Genomic DNA, 21,698 nt, shown 5'->3' with positions numbered 1-21,698 from the left:
TAGGCTGTTCAAAGATAGGAAGGACAGTTATCAACATCAAACAGAAATGTATTTTCTTGCATAGTTTTTGGTGTGGTGTTGGTCAATAGCTTTTATTATCTGAATTTTGAAATTCGCAGCTCCCAAATAAATCTTCTCGACATGGAGTTCGTTGCACAGCATGCTTATAGGAAGAGGACCATATAAGAGTGTTTAGAAAAAGGTGCAATAGATGCTTTAATAGCAAGAGGTATCGGTTGAATTTATCTACCTTTGCAGAACCTTTCCCTGACTCCGGCTCACAAGTCTCGCCCTGCAAATGCTTTTGAGGTTAGTGGCTATAATAGAAGATCAAACCAATGTTCACCATAAAGCAAGAGGGAACAGATTTAATTTATCCGACAAGGATAGCCATTTTAAAACCGAAACAAAGCAAAAGCTTCCCACCTGCAGATTCCATACAAGAATATGGGCAAATATGTCACTCCTTTGACTAGCTCTGAGCAAGTATCCTTCTACTAATTTCTGCATGGGTAAAAATCGCATGATCAAGGTCAACCAGATCTATTATATGCAAGATGAATAGGTATTTTTCACATTGATGCACCGACAGATGGGCAGTCGAGACACACAAGGAAGGTATTATGAAAACTACTTCGAGATGAAAACCCATTGTGACATCTACTGTTTAATTCTATTCATTTTTGTTTACAGGTACAAACAAAATCATTCACTTTATCTTTATTTTAACCATGAAAATGCTGTTCATGAAAGAACTATAATATCTGAGTACTGACAGGAAAGCTATATCCAAGGTGTGAACTATGTAAAGCATTGAAGTAAACAATTAACTTCCAAGAGTACATCTCTTTGACTTGCTAGCCAGTAAAATACACCTCGTCATCATATCTCAGGGCCTGCACCAGTTGGGGTACGAAGAAGGTTATTGTTTGAGGAGGATACGACTCCAACACCCTTAGAACATAAGCCATAACCCGTGGATGACCCTTGTATGCTTGTGTGAGGAACTCCAACGCCTGTGTAATTGAACAAGCAGCCCAGTGTGGCAGTTGTTCTAAAAGTGTTGAATTTTCATCAATGGCTTTAGGTGTAACAAAGTATGCCAGTGCTTCAGGCATGTGTCGTATCTCCAATATATGGGACTGTAATAGAGAAAAGGTTGTCATTTTCATCAAACAAAATTAATTCAAGAAAGGATAAAATGAAAATAAAAGATAGTGCACCAAAATAAATAGCTACAAAAGGAGTTTCACAAGATCAAGTCAAGTTTTTGGACAGAAAGGACAACTAGTAAGATTGAAAAACATGCCACAACAACAACAACAACAACAACAAACCCAGTATAATCTCACAAGTGGAATCTAGGGAGGGTAGTGTGTATGCAGACCTTACCCCTACCTTGAAGGTAGAGAGGTTATTTCCGATAGACCCTCGGCTCAAGGAAAGTTGAAAATAAAGATTGAAAAACATGCCAACTCACAGAAATTGTGACAAGTTAGGAGCTGTATATTAAGTCCTATTTCCTCGCCAAAATAAAATGATTTGACCTTAAGATGCTTTGGAAGACCACCAGCATCTTTTTTAAAAAAAAAAATTGATTCGAGCAGATATATCTTCAGGTCAGAAATCCGTGCTTCTTACTATATGCCGTTTCTTGAACTAGATTTGTTCATTAGTACCAGCAAAGCTACATGGCCTAACACAATCAGCAAAATGAGGAGGAAACTGCTCCAAACAAATTAACATATCAGGTTAAAGCTAATAAATATGAGCATGCAATACAGAGATAGAGCAAACAAGCAGCACGAAAAAAAAAGCATAGCAACTTCAAATAGAAACACATTTATTTAGGACATGCATTTGTCTGACAGTTGTTAGCTTGTCACACATGTAAAGCAACCCTGCAATAGTATGTACGATTTTGTTTTACTGTATCAGTGAAGAGGTTTGAATCTGACTTTGACAATTTGAAGTAAGTAAAGCACTTCTATGAAAGAAATAATATGGTAATGAGCAAATATTTAATGAAAAACACCAAAAACATAAGATGCCATATATACTTCATGCCTAAATCAGTGAAGCAAAATAGAGGCTAAGGCAAAGATGACAATTAAAATCATTTGGCCAAATTTGAGGAAACTTTAGCTCAACCCAATAAGGCTGTTGGAAGTAATAATCAGCTGAGAGAATGTATTCAGACGAAGGCCAAATTTGGAAGTTTCACAAGAAAATACCCGAACAGTATCAATAATAAAATGACAAGTGAGTTCTGAAAAGATTGGTGCAGCAACCAGAACAGGACATCGTTTCCAGGAACGACAGAAATTTTGGAGCGGATTAAGTGAATTGAAGGACAATCGGTTGGCTCTATACTGTACAGAGAAAGATCTAGGAAATACAGTGGTCTAGGCTGTCAATATCATAAATTCTTTCATTCAGGGAATTTTAGTGTTTTAAAATCATGATACTGTCCATATCGGTAGCAGAATTCTTCCCCGTCTTTCTTATATAAGCAAATACATTTTATTAGAAAAAAGAAACTCAATAGACATGTTTAGACAAACCCAAAACCTAAACAAAAGGAACTAGTTTAAGGAAATAAAATAAAATCAATACAATCAGTCCAGCAATCAAACAAAATCAAATCTCCTAAATATAATCAAATCTTCTAAAATAACACTAATCAACAATATCCTAAATATAGTCAAATTTCCTGAAACCATGCTAATCAACAATCTCTCTCAAGTTGGTGCAAAGATGTTGCACATGCCCAACTTGCAACTCAATGTATGGAAAGTCCGCTTGTTGAGACCTTTGGTAAACACATCAACTAGCTGCTTTTACGATGGCACATGAAAAGAACTCAAGACGTCAGTTGTAAATTTTCTTTTAAAAAAAAGTCAATAAATTTCCACATGCTTTGTTCGGTCATGCTGGACTGGATTATGCGCTATACTGATGGCAGCCTTGTTGTCACAATAAGGAAAGTTTTCCTTTTTCAGACAATCTCAATTACTCTAGTAGCTTTTGGAGTCAAAGAAGTTCGCAAACACCCTGGGCCATAGCCCTACATATTGCCTCTGTACTTGATCAAGTAACTACACTTGCTTCTTGCTTCTCCATGTAACCAAATTTCCTCTTACGAGTGTACATAACCGGATTTAGATCTTCTGTGAACTAGAGATCTAGACCAATCCGCATCTATACAGACTTCTATTTGGAAGTGATCATGTTTGGAGAAAAGTAGACATTTCCCTAGAGTAGACTTCAGATACCGCAAAATGTGAAAGATAGTTCGCATATGAGGCTCTCGGGGATCATGCATGAACTGACACATCAGACTAATTGAATAGGCTATATCTGGTCAAGTGTGGGAGAGATAAATGAGTCTTCCAACCAACCTTTGATATCTCTTCTTATCAACCAACTCTCAAACTCCGCTTTGTAACTTGTGATTGCTTTCAATGGGCGATTCAGCCGGTCTATAACCCGTCATACCAGTTTCTTTCAAGAGATCCAGAATATACTTCCTTTGAGAAATAAAGATTCCTCTTTTTTATCTAGCAATCTCAATTCCCAAAAAGTACTGCAATTTTCCTAGATCCTTGTCAAATTCATGTGCTAACAACTTTTTCAATCGGGCCATCTCCTCTTTGTTATCTCCTGTCATTACCATGTCAACAATATAAACTATGAGAAGAGTGAGCTTACCCGTTTGATGTCTTATGGAGAGGGTGTGATCAGAATTTCTTTGTTGGTAATCGAAAGAGATCATTGCTTTGCAGAATCTGTCAAACCAAGCTCGAGGGGATTGCTTCAGTCCGAACAAGCTCTGCAATCTGCATACCTTTCCTTGACTTTGTGCAGTATCAAATCCAGGAGTAATCTCATATACACATTTTCTTCTAAGTTTCGATGAAGATTCTTCACATCAAATTGTTGCAAGTCCCAATCAAGATTAGTTGCACAAGACAAAAAAATTCTAATAGCGTTCATCTTAGCAATAGGGGCAAATGTCTCTTGATAATGCACTCCATAAGTCTGAGTGAATCCCTTAGCCACCAGTCTTGCTTTGTATCTTTCAAGAGCCATCAGCTTTGTACTTCATAGTGATGACCCATTTGCAGTCAACCAACTTCTTGTCTGGTGGTGAAGTGACAAGTTCTCAAGTTTAATTTTTTGACAAGGCCTTCATTTTTTCAATCATAGCTTGTCTTCCATTTAGGATTTGCAAAAGCTTCCCTCCAATACTGGGGAATTGACACAACAAATAGACAAGGCAAAGGTTCTATAGAAGGGAGACAGAGAATTATAGGAGACAAAATTAGACAAAAGGTATTTGATAGTGCAAGATCTGACTCCTTTCCTGTGAGCAATACGCAAATCTAACTCATTAGGAAATGTAGATAACCAGTGTTATCAAAGGTGAAAAGTACAAAAATGCTCTAATGTCCATTGGGGCTTTAAGCGCAAAGCGCAAATAAAGCGTGGGCTTTAATAAAAAAAAGGCGCAACTGGAGAAAAAGTAAAAATATGTATATGTAGTCTAAGACTAATAATTATAAGCATGAATAACAAATATATGGACAAAGAAATTGGAAAAAAATTACGATGAAATAAAATATTAAGGCGCAACTGGAAAAAAAGTAAAAATATGTATATGTAGTCTAAGACTAATAATTATAAGCATGAATAACAAATATATGGATAAAGAAATTGGAAAAAATTTACGATGAAATAAAATATTAATTGTTTAATGTTGCCTTTTCAGGATTACACTCATTGGCAAGTAAAAGTATGCCTAAGAGCCTTGATGCGATACTAAAGCGCCCACAAAGCGAGGCGAAGCTCTCAACATGTTTTGAGCCTCACTTCAAGGCTTAAGCGCATTTTAAGCGCGCCTTTGACAACACTGATGATAACTGACCAGCAGAAGAAGGTTAAGCTTCAATAGATTGCATGATAGCTTCTTCTGCTCTATTTCTCCTTGAGTATGTATTCAAATTAGGCCTATCCAAACACCCAATAGTCTCCCCCTGAATTCTTTCTCCAATTTACTTTCCCCTGTGACATTTTAATCAAGAGATCCAGTAATAGAACTAGGTAGAATCACCTCTTCCTCCTTACTGCTCTCCCTGTAGGGGTGATGAGGTAATACTGAAATAAAGCTCAGATTCTCGAAGGTAATATCCATGCTAACAAAAGATCTCCTAGATGGAGGATGATAACATTTATAACTTTTCTATGTCATGAAAATACACTTTATAGCTCTAGGATAGAGTTTCCCAAAATTCCTAGTGTGGACAAAAACACACTCAAACACCTTTAGAGAACAGTATATTCATTTTTACTCTTTAAAGCTTCCAGAGGACATTGAAAATTAAGGATTTTAAGTGGCATTCTGTTGATAAGATAAGCAGCTACTAGAATAGCATCCCCCTAGTAAGGTTTTGATAGATGTGTGGTGAACATAAGAGATCTTGCTACTTCTCATAAAGAGATATTCGAATTTGCGAGACTGCGCAGGCAGCCCTCTTTGGGGCCCACATAGGCGTGCATTGTTTCACCTTTTTATTTATAGCGGAGGCACCTCATTTTAATTCATTTTTCGACCAGACCAGTCTCTTAACACCTTCTAAACCCTCTCTAAGTGTTCTCTTATGGTTCAAGAGTAAACCCAAAGCTAAATTATGCAAATCCAACTTTACAAGTCTTGTGAGACTAGAGGAAAGTGCTTCTATTGTGTTATTGTCATGTTAAGGGTTGTTCTAAGTTGCAGGAAGCACTTGTTGAAGGTTGTTCTTGTTATCTAAGGTATGTTTTCCCCTTTTCTGCTTGTGCTAGAGCATATCTAAGCTTTACCTAAGTTGTAAGGATGAGTAAGTTGCAAGATAACATTTGGAAGTTGTTTGTGATGTAGTTGAGTTGTGTTGGGCTATTTACTGTAGTTCTTATGATAGGTATAAGGCTGGAAATTATGTGAATATACTTGTTTAGATGCTGGGAGTATAAACACATAGTTTAGGTTAATGATTTGATTATGCTTCGAAGATGTAAGTTACAAGTTAAATGACTATGTGAGTAGCTAAACTGTTGTTCGTATTACATAATGTGTTGGGGATGTTCTAGTTGTTCTTCATGTATTGGAGATATAGTTGTTGATTGTTGTTGTGTTGATGTTGTTCCTGACTTGAGGATGTAAAATAAACGGCGGAGATGTTGTTCGATTTGCAGTAAAGAAAGCTCATTGCTCATTTATTAGTTACCATGTTTCTCTTGTTGATGCTAGTGTTGTTTTATTTATTGTGTGACGTGCTGGGACTGGTTTTGTGGTATAGAGGTGCTGGATATATTGATGTGTGTGTAATTATGTGTTATTGATGGTGCTATGAGGATTAGACGGGAGTTAGGCGAAGATATACGTCGTAGAATCATGTATAGAGTGGATTGCCGTTCGTCAGCTAGTTATTATGCTTCTCTTCATTAATAGTAGTACTGTTTCTTGTGTAGCTTTATTTGTGCAGAAGGCTGGTTCTGTCATCGCCGTAGAAAGGTCGGCTTAGAGGTATGTAAGGCTATTAGTTATCTCCTTTCTTGGCATGAATCTAAAGTAAGTTCCCCCGGAAAATTGAGTTCCAAAATGAAATGCTTAGAAATATTATAATCGTGCATTTAACAACCCTTATGTTCTTAATTAATGTCGCCCTCATAGAATGCATTTCATATAGCTCTTCACAACCAATGTTCTTTTCCAGAGAGTGTAATTGAGCTATAACGTTCCCTCGTAAAGACCTCCCTAGTATTACAATTTTTAATGCGAGTTGTTCTACCCGTGTATTAGCTAGTTGCATACGTTCCTCACTTGAGATTGCCCCGATGTCACTTGTTCCATATATTCAGTAGTAATCCCTTGTTTCTGTCCGAAAGCGCATATGAACATCGATGGCTCCCTCGTAAGCATTCATATTTCAAAACGACCACCGTTAAGGGTTGCTCTACTTATGCCTTTAGTAGCATGTACATGCCTTAACTGGTAACACCTTGGTAGGTCCAGTTTCAAATGTTTGTTAATAGCTTCTTATCCTATTTAGAAGGTGTCTATGAGCTACAGTGACCTCCTTATAAGGACTGCGGTATCATGAAGACAAAAATTGGTACTATGCGAGCTGTTGGTTGTAGACGATTGTAGAAATGATGAGATTGCCTTTTGTTGATAGTTATTGCTTGTAGTATGATTTGATGACCTTAATAGAAGTGATATGAGAACTCTACTTGTTGAGGCATGTTGTTGGTACGATAGATACATACAACGAACAGGTCCAGTGACCTGGTAGTACATGAGTGCTAGCCTAGCAGATACGTGCATGATAGCCTGGTAGATGGCGGATACACTAGTCTAGAAGTACCGGCTTATTAGTCGGGTATGAGATGATAGTACCGGTATGCGAGCCGGGAAAGTAGAGACTTACGAGTCTGGTAGCTAGCACATACGTACGAGACGATACGAGTAGTTAGCATTTCACTTTTATGTGTTTGTGTGACTGCCGTATGATAGACTAGACATGGTATGAGTTGTGAGATGTTGTTAAAGAAAAGTTCAGGAAGACAAAGCTACAGAGCAATGCTACGGGTCCCGTTTGGTAAGACTAAGGTATATGACCCTCTAGATGTGAGCTATGATCTCCAGATTATTTGACCCTTGTTTTATCCAGTTATCTTCGTTCAGCATTCTTTTATTTGATTATATTACTTATTTATGATTATTTAGTTGCCTTACAACTCGGTACATTAAACCGTATTGACGTCCCTTTGGCCGGAGACGCTGCATTTCATGATGCAGGTTCAGGTAGACAGTTTGACGGACCCCCAGAATAAATAATTTCAGTTCCAGTATTGATCGGCAGACTCCATATCATCAAGAGTGTAGCCGAGCCTAAAGGTCCTTATGTTTTGATTTTATATATAGACTTATGGGTAGATCAGGGCCCGGTCCTGACTATGTTCTGTTTGTGAGACGTATGTATACCTGTTGTCAGTTACCGTATGCTAGACATATGTTTGTGTTGGTTGAGGCCTTGTAGGCCCATGTGTTTATATATACATATATGTATGTGTGTGTGTGTGTATTTTAGGATTTTCTGACTGCAGGTGTTGCAAATGTGGTAAGTTGACTAGCTTTATCAAATCGCCTATGTACGTAAGGTATTATGTGCCTGTGATGACTACTTATTCTTCCGAGCAGCTGGCTCGAGTTTATATCCACGAAATTGTTAGGCTTTGTGGCGTGTCGGTATCTATATCTCTGACCGGAGTACGCAGTTTACATCGCGGTTCTGGAGGGCCGTACAACATCAGTTAGGTACTCGGGTTGAGTTGAGCACAGCATTTCACCCTCAGACGGACGGGCAATTTGAGCGCACTATTAAGATACTAGAGGATATGCTCCGTGCGTGTGTGATGGAGTTTGGAGGTTCTTGGGATCACTTCTTGCCACTTGCAGAGTTTGCCTACAACAACAGTTATCAGTCGAGCATTCAGATGGCACCGTATGAGGCTCTATATGGTAGGCGGTGTCGATCTCCAGTGGGTTGGTTCGAGCCAGGCAAGGCTAGATTATTGGGTACAGACTTAGTTCATGATGCTTTGGGGAAAGTTAAGGTGATTAACGATCAACTTCGCACAACCCAGTCCAGACATAAGAGTTATGTGGATCGGAAGGTTTGTGATGTTGCATTCATGGTTGGAGAGCGGGTCTTGCTCCGGGTCTCGCCCATGAAGGGCGTCATGAGGTTCGAAAAGAAGGGCAAGCCGAGCCTAAGGTTTATTGGCCCATTCGAGGTGTTGCGGCGAGTTGGGATGTTGCTTATGAGCTTGTCTTACCTCCCAGTCTAGCAGGAGTTCATCCGATATTCCAAGTTTCTATGCTCCAGAAGTATCACGGTGATCCGTCTCATGTGTTGGATTTCAACTCACTCCAGTTGGACAAGGATCTATCTTATATTGATGAGCCAGTGGCAATTTTGGTCAAGCAGGTTCGAAAGTTGAGATCAAAGAACATTGCTTCAGTGAAGGTTCAGTGGAGGGGTCATCCGGTCGAGGAGGCGACTTGGGAGACCGAGCATGATATGCGAAGCCGTTATCCTCATCTTTTCACCACTTCAAGTATGTCTCTATGCTCGATCGAGGACAAACGATTATTTTAAGATGGGGAGGATGTAACGACTCGGCCATTCGTTTTGAGTGTATTAGCCTCGATCCCCTATTTACTACTTTTCCCCGTATCTTTTTCTACTTATGTGACTTGCCGAGAGGTTCTGATTTTGATTTTGGAGTGTTTTGGGACACTTAGTCCCTAAAACGGAAGCTTAAGTTCTAAGATTCTAATCGTAGTTGGAACTGTGTGAAGACGACTCCGAAATAGAATTTCATTAGTTCTGTTAGCTCCGTTGGGTTATTTTGGACTTGGGAGCGTGTCCGGATTGTGTTTGGAGGTTTGTAACTGAATTAGGCTTGAAATGGCAAAAGTTGAATTTTTGGGAAGTTTGACCGGAAGTGGACTTTTGATATCGGGGTCGGATTCCGATTCCGGAAGTGGTAGTAGGTCCGTAATGTCGAATATGACTCGTGTACAAAACTTGAGGTCAATCGGACGTGGTTTGATAGATTTCGGCATCGGCTGTAGAAGTTTGAAGTTTCAAAATTCATTAAGTTTGGATTGGTGGGTGATTCGTGTTTTTGTTGTTGTCTGATGTGTTTTAAGGGTTCGACTAGGTTCGTATCGTCTTATAGGATTGGTGGGTGATTCGTTGGCGATGAAGGATTTTGGACTGAAGCAATTTTGTGCTTCGCGAACGCGAGGATTCTTCCGCGTTCGCGAAGAAGGAATGCTTGGGCTGAATTTAACATTTCAAAACCAAGGGTTAAGCCATTTTTAGCATAACTTGAGATAGACAGCTTGGATTTGGACGAAATTTTGGGGGATTTTCAGATAAAGCTATTGGGTAACGATTCTTGATTCATTTATGATTATATTCCATTAATCTATAGTTGATTCCATCCTTTAATTTCGAATTTGGGTTGAAAATTTGAAAAAAATGGGAGAAGTTCTTCAACTAAGTTTTTTGAGTTTTGATTCGGATTTTGATATCGGATTTGGATAATTTTGGTACGAGCGAACTCGTGAGTGAATGAGTGTTCATATTTTGTGACTTTTACCCGATTCCGAGACGTGGGCCCGGGTCGACTTTTTGGGGCGATTTTCTAATTTCTTGCTTAAGCCTTGATTTCATTAATTAGATTAGTTTCTTATAGTTATATTTATGGTATGTAATTGCTTTTGGCTAGATTTGGGCCATTCAGAGTCGGAAAATCGTGGAAAGGGCATTCTTACTGATTGATTGAGCCTGGTTCGAGGTAAGTGGCTTGCCTAACCTTGTGTGGGGGAAATCCCCTTAGGATTTGGTATTGTTGTGATATGTGAGCGCCGTGTACGCAAGGTGACGAGTGCATACACGGGCTAATTGTTGAAAAATTCGGTTTTTACTGAACAGTAACTTGTTTTACCCTAAATGAGTTATTCCAGCATGTGTAGTTATCCTGTTTAGCTTAATATCGCATGTCTACGTGTCCTAAATTCTTATTTGAACTCTGTGCAACATGCTTAGTGGATTTCCTGCTTTTTTTTTCCTTGACTTGTACTTAGTCTAAATTGTAGGATTCTTGCTGTAACTGTTATTTCCATCATTTTGAGCTGCGCATTTACTTTGAAACTACAAGACGGTATGTCGGGAGATCCCCTTGCATATTTGCTTTGGGACTATGAGACGGTATCTCAGGAGATGCCCCTTGCATATTTACTTTGGGACTACGAGACGGTATCTCGGGAGATCCCCTGCATATTTACTTTGGGACTACGAGACGGTATCTCATGAGATCCCCCTGCATATTTACTTTGGGATTATGAGACAGTATCTCAGAAGCGCCCCTGTTGTTATCTCTATGTGTTGTGCTGTTATTTTCCATTAAAATTCTCTTTGTTAGGTTCTAGTCATTTTCACATTATTGTATCTACTGTTTTACTTATTATATACCAGTAGGGCCCTGACCTGACCTCGTCATTACTCGACCGAGGTTAGGCTTGGCACTTACTGGGTACCGTTGTGGTGTACTCATGCTACTCTTCTGCAAATGTTTTCTGTGCAGATCCAGGTACTTCTTATCAGCCATGTCATTAGTGAGCAGTGAGAGTTTGGAAACTTCAAGGTATATCTGTCGCGTCCGCAGACCTCGGAGTCCCCCTTTATTCCCTCCTATGTCATTTACCTTTCCGTACTTTTTCTTAGACTCTGGTGTATAGAGATACTTAGTTCTTCTATAGCTTGTGACTTATATGTTCCGGATTTTGGGAATACTGTGTATACTCGAGAGTTGGTTATTGTACATGCCGAGCGGCATTTTTGTTAGTTATTTAATTATCTATTGCAGTTAATTGTTAAAGTTTTGTTTTCATTTTTGATATTCCGCGAATGTTAGGCTTACCGAGTCGTAAAGACTAGGTGTTGTCACAATATCTCACGGAGGGAGGATTGGGTCGTGACAGACAAAGAATTATAGGAGACAAAATTAGATAAAGGGTGTTTGGTGGTGCAAGATCCGACTCCTTTTCTGTGAGCAATAGGTTCATCTAACTCATAAGGAAATGTAGATAACTCATCGGTATAAGAAGGTTCACCTTTTCCGTTAGATTGCATGATGGCTTTTTCTGCTCTATTTTTCCTTGAGTAAATTTTCAGATCAGGCCTATCCAAATGCCCAATAGTCTCCCCCTGAATTCTTTCTCCAATTTCACTTTCTCCCGTAACAACGTCATCAAGAGGTCCAGTAATGGAACTAGGTAGAATCACCTCGTCCTCCTTACTGCTCTCCCCCTGAAGAGGTGATGAGGTAATACTGAAATAGGGCTTAGATTCTCGAAAGGTAACATCCATGCTAACAAAAGATCTCCTAGAGAGAGGATGATAACATTTGTAACCTTTCCGTGTCGGAAAATACCCAATGAAAACACACTTTATATCTCTAGGATCAAGTTTCTCAGAATTTCTAGTGTGGACAAAGCAAACATACCCGAACACCTTTGGAGGAACAGTATATTCATTCTTACCCTTTAAAGTTTCCAGAGGACTTTCAAAATTGAGGTGTTTAAGTGGCATTTTGTTGATAAGATAGGCAGCCGCTAGAATAGCATGCCCTAGTAAGGTTTTGGTAAATGCATGGTGAACACAAGAGATCTTGCTACTTCTAACAAATGCCTATTTTTTCTTTCAACGATTCCATCTTGTGCACCAGTGTAAGGACAACTACTCTGATGGACTATACCATTGAACTCCAAATAAGCACCAAATCTTTTATCCATATATTTGCTGCCATTGTCCGTTCTAAAGATTTTTATTTTGGCATCAAACTGAATACAAATCATCTTATGAAATGATGGAAAATAAGAGAAAACTTCACTTTTGGCTTTTAACAAATATACCCAAGTCATCCTAGTACAACAATTACTGAAAGTAACAAACCATCGACTACTAGACAAAGAAACAGTTTGGGTACGACCCCATACATCAGAATGAACAGTCATAAACGGAGTTGTGCTTCTATTATTTGCCACAGGATAAGAGTTTCTAATATGCTTGGCATATTCACACGCATCACTGAACAAATATTCAAATCGAGTCCTTGAAAACAAATCGGGATATAACTTCTTCAAAACGAAGAATGATGGTGTCCTAACCGTCTACGCCGCTGTATTATTTCTTGGTTGACATCCTTACTTTCCTTAAAAAAGGCTTGACCAGAATTTCGAATCCGATCTAATATATACAAGTCATCACGCAATCTACCAATGTCAATCCTTTTCCCTGTTTGAAGATCCTGAAAAATACAATGATCGGGAAAGAACTCGATTTTGTAGTTAGAGCTTTTGGTGATGGCACTAACAGATAAAAGATTGACAGGAAACTCAGGGAATCAGTATTGTAAATAGCACCCGCCTCAGTGTTAATAGCATGAGGCGATGCGATGCGAGCCTCCATCGCTATTTGCCTCTGTTGCGTGGCGATTTCAAAAAGGCGAGCGCCTCCGCCTGTGTAGCGAGAAGTGCCCTCTAGCGTTGGTTTTTGAAAAAAGAAAAGAAAAAGGCAGCAAACCAGCGATTAAAAGGAAACATTTAGGGCTTCAGCTATTTCTTCTTCTTTCTCCTTCAAGTCGACCCAGTCATATCAGCTATTCGTCTTTCTTCTTCAAGCTTCTTCATCATGTATGCTTCTCTTCATCTCATTTCTTCTTTCTTTTCTCCTTTCTTCTTCTTCTTCTTCTTCTTCTTCTTCTTCTTCTTCTTCGAGATTCTGCCTTTTTTTTTTTCCTTTCTTCTTCTTTTTCTTTTTTGCTCTGTTGTTTTTTATCGAGCAGCAGAAAGCTTTTTCTTTCATTCTTTCTTCCTTTGTTCCTTTATCTTCTCTTTTTTTTGGCTCTGTTTTTAAGTTCTTTCACGGGCAGAGGCAGAGAGCTTCTTCAAACTTGAGTTTTGAATTGATATATTTTTGAATTGATATATTTATTAATATATTATTCTTATTGAGTATTCAGTTTTATATATATGTGTGTGTGTCTGTGTGTGTATGTGCAAATTCAATATTTCATTTTTTTATATAAATTGTCACTTCACATAAAAAAGGCAAGCGCTTCGCTTCTCGCCTCTCACCTCTCGCGTCAGTGAAGCGGGCCCTCATCGCTATTTGTCGCCTCACGCTATTCAAAATACTAAGTTTAATATTAGGAGCACAAATGACAGAACATGTTCCAGAAATAGGTGTTAAAGAACCATTGGCTATTTTAACATTATCTCCTTTGGGACACGGAGAATAGTTTTGAATTCCTTTAGAAGAGCGTGTCATGTGACATTTGCACCGGATCGACAATCCAAGAATTAAGGTGAGAAGCAAAGGCAGTACCTGATTGCACATGATTGGATGTGGCAACATTAGCGGAGTCAAGTATTGCTAGGAGGCGACGGAGAAGCTGAATTTCATCTGAAGACAAGATTTCTCCAGAAACTGTCTCCTGAATGTCTCCATATTTCAGCCCAATCAGAAGGAAATCAGAAGGAGTTTGTGTTGCGGACAGCCAACAAGGAGAAAACTCGACCTCTTTGATAAAACCGGAACCCTAGTGCTGCAAGGGATATAATTCACCTCAAAAGGCAGCAATGGCTCTGATACCATGTAGATTTTGAGAAGAAGAATAGGCTTCTTGTATTTCTGTGTGTGTTTACATCCCATGAGCAAGGGAATTTATACAAAGCTCCTAATGCTAATTAAGGAAATAAAAATAAATCTATACAATCAATCTAGCTATCAAATCAAATCAAATCATAATAAAATTAAATCTCCTAAATATAATCAAATCTCCTGAAATCATGCTAATCAAAACTCCTATATCAAGTATCATGCTAATCAACACTATACAACCAGTCCAACTATCAAATCAAATAAAACAAAATCGAATCTCCTAAATATAATCAATTATCCTGAAATCATCCTAATCAACGGCAACAATGCATTCTCTCTCCCAATCTTTACCATGTGTTTGGTATGAGGAAAATATTTTCCAATTTTCTCATGTTTGGACTGCCAATTTTCTGAGAAAACATTTTTCGTAAGATTACATTTTCCTTAAAATTTGGATACTAACTTCCATAGCATACCTGGGAAAGTCATTTTCCAGACGCAACATTGTGGGTATGTTAGGTGCCAGACTCATGTGCATTGCCGTATGACTTTGTTTTTATTTTTCTTGATTTTTGGGTTTTCAGACTTAACAGCATTCATGATTACATGGTTAATTAGGGAATGCATGATATAGTAATATAAATGTTTGTTGTATTAGTTATAAATTGTGCTATCAAGAAATAAGTTCTGCAAATTTATTTATTCATTTTAATAAGGTAGAATTAAGTTCTGCAAATTATTCCCTTTATCTATTGTTAGATAATGAATGTAGACATAATCTGAATATAGACATAATCTTATGTAATATACATAGCTAGCATAATTATAGGGATTCACAGCAGATTTATAGGATTTCCTTTTTGATTCTTTCCATAGTTAAGGCTCTATGTACTTGTATATATACTTGTTATTTCTTAAATACAACACAAGAGAGATTTCTCTATTGTCTCTATACTTTACATGGTATCAGAGCAGGTCTACTGCTCGCCGGAGTTGAGTCGAATCCGCTGCCGGAAATTCCTTGGCCGGAAGCTAATCTGAGGTCTTTTTGACATTTCCAGTTGACTTGTGGTGGTTCTCTGATCATAGAACCACATTTTGGCAAAGAACAACCTCAGACCAGATCGTATTCTCACTTTGTTTGGTCAGGTTTGAGTTTGGTTTATTGGTTATTCGATTTCTTTAATTCTGTGGTATTTTTCTTGGAGGCTGCCTGTGTGAGAAGCTTGCATCTTTAATTTTGACTCACTGTGCTGATCGATTAGTGACTTGATATTGTCTGTTGGATCTTTCCTTATCAGAAACTTTGTTGGTCTCTAATTTTGTTTGAGTTGGGGACAAATTCGTTTGGTTCTCTGATTTGGTTGAGTGGATTATTAAAGTTGAATCCTGTTCAATAGATTGTTGATTTCGTATCTACCAGGATCTGTTTGAGTATCTTTTAGCTTCGGAGACCTTTGTTAGTTTAATCAGTTTGTTATTGGAAAGAAAAAAAATGATGGTAAAGAATAATAATGCAACAACTCCTAGTCCAACAATCTTGGTTTCGGATGAGTTTCTAAAATTCCTTCAATATCATAAATCAGTTAAGGAATCTTCTTCAGTTACTGCCTTTGCTGGGTCAGATAAAACATGTCTTATCACCTCTTCCAATAAATGGGTGATCGATTCTGGTGCTACAAATCACATGACAGGTAATCCAAATATTTTTTCTAGCTTTCGCTCACATAAAGCACCCTCTCCGGTTACTGTAGCTGATGGATCAACTTGTAGCAGTGTTGGATCTGGGACTATTAAACCAACTTCCTCTATTACCCTGTCATCTGTATTAAGTCTACCAAACTTGGCCTTTAACTTGATTTATGTTAGTAAAATTACCAAAGACCTTAATTGTTGTGTTGCATTCTTTCCCGATCATTGTTTGTTTTTAGATCTTAAGACGATGAAGGTTATTGGTAAAGGATATATATCTGGTGATCTCTACATTCTTGATGAATGGGAGCCACGGTCTGTTGCATGCTCTAGTATCGTGTCTCCTTTTGAAGCACATTGTCGACTTGGACATCCCTCTTTGCCTTTGTTAAAGAAGCTCTGTCCTCAGTTTCAGAATATTTCATCATTGGATTGTGAGTCATGTCGATTTGCAAAACACCATCGCATCTCGTTAAGTCCAAGGGTTAATAAGCGAGCTGAGTCAGCTTTTGAGTTGGTCCATTCTGATGTTTGGGGACCATGTCCGGTTGTTTCTAAAATTGGGCATAAGTATTTTGTCACTTTTATAGATGATTTTTCTCGAATGACTTGGATTTACTTTATGAAGAGCCGCTCTGAAGTGTTTACTCATTTTTCTACCTTTTGTGTTGAAGTCAAAACTCAATTCAATGCTTCAGTACGTACTCTAAGGAGTGATAACGCTAAAGAATACATATCAGAGTTATTTCAGTCCTACATGAGACAACATGGTATATTACATCAGTCTTCATGTGTTGATACACCTTCTCAAAATGGAGTTGCTGAGAGGAAGAATAGGCATCTACTTGAGACAGCTCGAGCACTTTTGTCCAAATGAANAAACAGTTCTGGGCTGATGCGGTTTCTACGGCTTGTTTTCTGAATAATCGCATGCCATCTACTGTACTCAATGGTAATGTGCCTTATAGTGTTCTTTTTCCGAACAAGTCATTATTTCCGGTGGAACCTAAGGTGTTTGGAAGCACATGTTATGTTCGACCATCTCTTACCAAGTTGGATCCCAAGGCATTGAAGTGTGTTTTCTTGGGCTATTCTCGCCTTCAGAAGGGGTATCGTTGTTATTCTACTGAGCTTGGCAAATATTTAGTGTCAACTGACTACACCATTCTTCTATGCACCTCCCATTTCTACAAGCCAGGGGGCGGAAGATGAGTGGCTAGTATATCAGGTTACCCGTACTTTGAGAGAACAATCAGAAGATGCTCTTCCATCTCCCAGTTCTGTTGTTGAGCATGAATCGACTATTGTGCCTTCAGTACCTGCTCCAACTGTGTTAGCAAGACCTCCAATTGTTCAAGTTTATTCGCGGAGGCGAGAGACAAATGATACATGTCCCGCACCAGTTCCTGCATCATCTGATTCTTCTTTGCCTGATCCTCCAGATAACCTTGATCTTCCTATTGCTCTTCGCAAAGGTACACGTACTTGCAAATCGACATATTCTGTTGCTAACTTTGTTTCCTATGACCACTTATCCTCTACGTCTAGATCTATGATTGCTTCTCTAGACTCCATCTCCGTACCCAAAACAGTGAAGGAGGCTTTGAATCATCCCGGATGGTCTGATGCAATGCTTGAGGAAATACATGCTTTAGAGGACAACCACACATGGGATTTGGTAGATTTACCAAAGGGAAAGAAACCAGTGGGATGCAAGTGGGTCTTTACTGTTAAAGTTAATCCAGATGGTTCTGTGGCAAGACTTAAGGCCAGACTTGTGGCGAAAGGGTATGCTCAGACTTATGGGGTGGATTATTCTGACACCTTCTCCCCGGTTGCCAAACTCACTTCTGTCCGCTTATTTATTTCTCTAGCTGCGTCCGAGAATTGGCCTTTACATCAGTTGGATATCAAGAATGCGTTCCTTCATGGTGATCTTCAGGAGGAAGTGTATATGGAGCAACCACCCGGTTTTGTTGCTCAGGGGGAGTATGGGAAAGTCTGTCATTTGAAGAAGTCCTTGTATGGCTTGAAGCAGAGTCCACGAGCTTGGTTTGGCAAGTTCAGTGAGGTAGTTCAGGAGTTTGGGTTGAAAATGAGTAAGTGCGATCACTCAGTCTTCTATCGGAAATCAGTAGCTGGCACTATTCTCCTCGTTGTATATGTTGATGATATTGTTATCACAGGAAGTGACTATGCTGGGATTTTTTCCCTCAAGTCTTTTCTGCATACTAGGTTTCATACAAAGGACTTGGGCCAGTTGAAATACTTTTTGGGAGTAGAAGTAAATAGAAGCAAGAAGGGAATTCTTTTGTCTCAGAGAAAGTACATTCTTGACTTGCTTGCAGAAACTGGAAAGTTGGCAACTAAACCTTGCAGTACTCCAATGGTTCCTAATGTGCATCTTATGAAAGATGATGGTGATCCTTTGACGATCCAGAGAGATACAGGACGTTAGTTGAGAAATTAAACTACCTTACTGTGACTCGTCCAGATATTGCTTTTGCGGTAAGTGTTGTTAGCCAGTTCATGTCTGCACCAACGGTCAAACATTGGGCAGCTTTGGAACAGATTTTGTGTTACTTGAAAAGGAGCTCCTGGACTTGGCATATTATATAGCAATCACAATCATACTCGTATTGAATGTTTTGCAGATGCTGACTGGGGTGGATCGAAAATTGATAGAAGATCTACTACAGGTTATTGTGTCTTTGTTGGAGGAAACTTGGTATCATGGAGGAGTAAGAAGCAAAGTGTTGTATCTCGATCTAGTGCAGAATCCGAGTATAGAGCTATGTCACAGTCTACATGTGAGATTATGTGGATACATCATCTGTTGACTGAAATTGGGTTAGAGCATCCAATACCAGCAAAACTCTGGTGTGACAATCAAGCTGCCCTCCATATTGCGTCAAATCCGGTGTATCATGAAAGAACTAAGCATATTGAGGTTGACTGCCATTTTATTCGTGAGAAGATTCAGGAGAACTTGATCTCCACTGGCTACGTGAAGACAGGAGAGCAACCGGCTGATTTGTTCACGAAGGCGTTGAATGGAATTCGAGTTGATTACCTTCGTAACAAGCTGGGCATGATCAATATCTATGCTCCAGCTTGAGGGGGAGTGTTAGATAATGAATGTAGACATAATCTGAATGTAGACATAATCTTATGTAATATACATAGCTAGCATAATTATAGGGATTCACAGCAGATTTATAGGATTTCCTTTTTGATTCTTTCCATAGTTAAGGCTCTATGTACTTGTATATATACTTGTTATTTCTTAAATACAACACAAGAGAGATTTCTCTATTGTCTCTATACTTTACATCTATCAACTTGTATCCACAATGGATGCATATCTTGTTTGGGGGTTGGGTGTGGGGTGGGGGTGGGGGTTGGGTAAGATAAGGTTATGTGTATTGAAAAGTGACAGCTACTTCTTGTTAAATGGTTAGGAAATTATTTCCCTCTTTGCCAACCAATCATCGAAAAATAAATTGTCTAGTCATCTACCCAACACCAAAAAATATGTGAGAAAATCACTTATTATGCCATGGAACCATACCAAACACACCCACCTCCACTGTCATAGTTGACACCACCATCCAACCATCGCAGATCAGACACTTGTTTAATGCTACCCCTCTTCCCTATCTGGTGGTTTCCTTGTCATGATTAACAATCCCTTAGCTGACTCTTCAGCTTGCATCATGGACAACTTTAACCTTTTTTCATTAGACATATTCTTTACAAGAAGAAAATGAACCACCTTACCTTTCATAAGATTTTAATGGGGAAAAAATGAACCACCTATGAAAAAAGGTGAAGTTACATTTACATTATCAGACCCCATGATATGCTTAAAAACTTCATAAATCCTGCAGCTCTGCCATCATGATCTGACGTTACCTGTTAGTCCTTTATTGCAATTCAGTGATCTGATGGGTTGAACAGTTTCATCAACATTCAACAACTTTTAATGCATGCTTGGTTATTCATTCTCCAAGATCCACTTTTACCCACTATCCTCTGTTTTTCTGCGTCACCCCCATCACCATATTCGTTTCCCCACTCTCCTTTTAGATTAGAGTCCTCATCTGAGAGTATAATCCCCTTCTCCTAGAGAATCCTTTTCCAAAATGAATTGAGCTTCTTGTCAGCCAGATCATAGGTTCCCGATAATGACGCATTTTTAGCTGTTTCGTATGAGTGTTCCTGCCTCATCTTTTCCTCATGACAACCAGAATACTTATACAAATAGAGCTTGGAGCAGAAGAAAATTTAAGTCAAAACCTTTGTTGTTGAATGCAAGGCAGCAGAACTTCTTCCGATACTTCAGCTCTACTTTAACTGTATTCTAATCAAAGTGGATCTCATCAACTCCTTTCTTTGTTGGGAAGGAGCAACGTCCTACATAAATTTTGTACAATGTGGCACCTTCTCGGTGCTTATATGATTAAAGCTTTAGCTATCCAAAAAAGATGATACCAAGGCATATGTAGTTCTAGAGATATCAAGGCACGCTTAGGATGGAACAAACGAGATAGCTCTAGAGATATCAAGGCACGCTTAGGATGGAACAAACGAGTTGCAAGCATATTCCATAGGAACCAACTTTTTCCAATTTAAATCATTGAACTTTCTTTAGGTTGAAGTTTCTCTAGAAATTTCCACTACTCGTTTTAAAGGAAAAGAAAATAATTTAGAATAAATAACAACGGACATCTTTCTATTTTCTGGCCAGAAGTTTGTTACAGAAAACAGCCACCATCTGATTCAAACTAGTTATGAGAAATTAGAGAGGCCCTTATTTTAGATGTTACGCACAGAAATTTCCAGAAAAATAGACGAATAATGCGACCTGCATCATCCTAAAGTCAATTTATGTCATTTCTGCTTTAAGTCTTCCAAGTTGCATCTTAAAATAGCTATCATTCAGGCACATCCATTCAGGGTTTGATAAAAAGACTGAAGGGTATGAAAACTGGGATGGAAATGCATACTTGCACTAACTGCGTTACTTCAGCCTTTAGATGATTATTTGCAGGAAACCTGGCAGCCAGACACAACGATAAACGAGGATCCACAGAAAAGGCAGTTCGAGCAAGACTGACCCAATTGTCAGAGCTGATTTTAAGACATTGAGTGCTTTCCCTGATATTGGAAAAAATTAATAACAATAATGGCAAACCATGTTAAAGGGAGAAGTTAGAACAGGGAGAAAGACAATCAGCAATCATTGTGCATTACTTGGCAACAGGTTGTGCCCAGACATCAAGTCTGACAGCTTCATGCTGGCATAAAAACAGAAGCAACTGCTTCACCTTCTCCCTCCCAACAGCATAGCTCTCCATTTGACCCCAAACAGGATGGAATTGATCTTTCTGTAAGCATCATTAAGTTTAAAAAAAAGAGCCCAAGGACCAAAAGTAGTTAGAGAAAAGAAACTGTTCCCACGACAAACAGGATGTTTTTGGCACAAAAAGTTTCTCAAATGATGTAAGAATCAAAGTTTGCAGCTCATCGTTTATGATTATCTCACCACATCATTCAAAGAGTTTTCGAGTCCCCGTCTTTCAGAATAAAGTTGGCAAGTATCTAATTGCTCATTCAAAAGATGATGGACAAACATAGAAACGGACTGCGCCTCACTCAGGGCAAAGTTCTTATTCATGTCATACCACTCAGGTTGGTGAGCAAACCACCCCAATGAAGCCC

At 38.8% G+C, this 21,698-nt stretch overlaps 1 pseudogene; it reads right to left on the bottom strand.

The window, feature by feature from the left end:
- Nucleotides 1-21,698, bottom strand: part of LOC109231194 — a 66,846-nt pseudogene that overhangs the window by 34,207 nt on the left and 10,941 nt on the right.

This window comes from Nicotiana attenuata, chromosome 8 (genome assembly GCF_001879085.1).
Source record: "Nicotiana attenuata strain UT chromosome 8, NIATTr2, whole genome shotgun sequence".
Taxonomy (NCBI): domain Eukaryota; kingdom Viridiplantae; phylum Streptophyta; class Magnoliopsida; order Solanales; family Solanaceae; genus Nicotiana; species Nicotiana attenuata.
The sequence above is the reverse complement of the archived record's forward strand: the minus strand, read 5'-3'. Positions and strand labels throughout refer to the sequence as shown.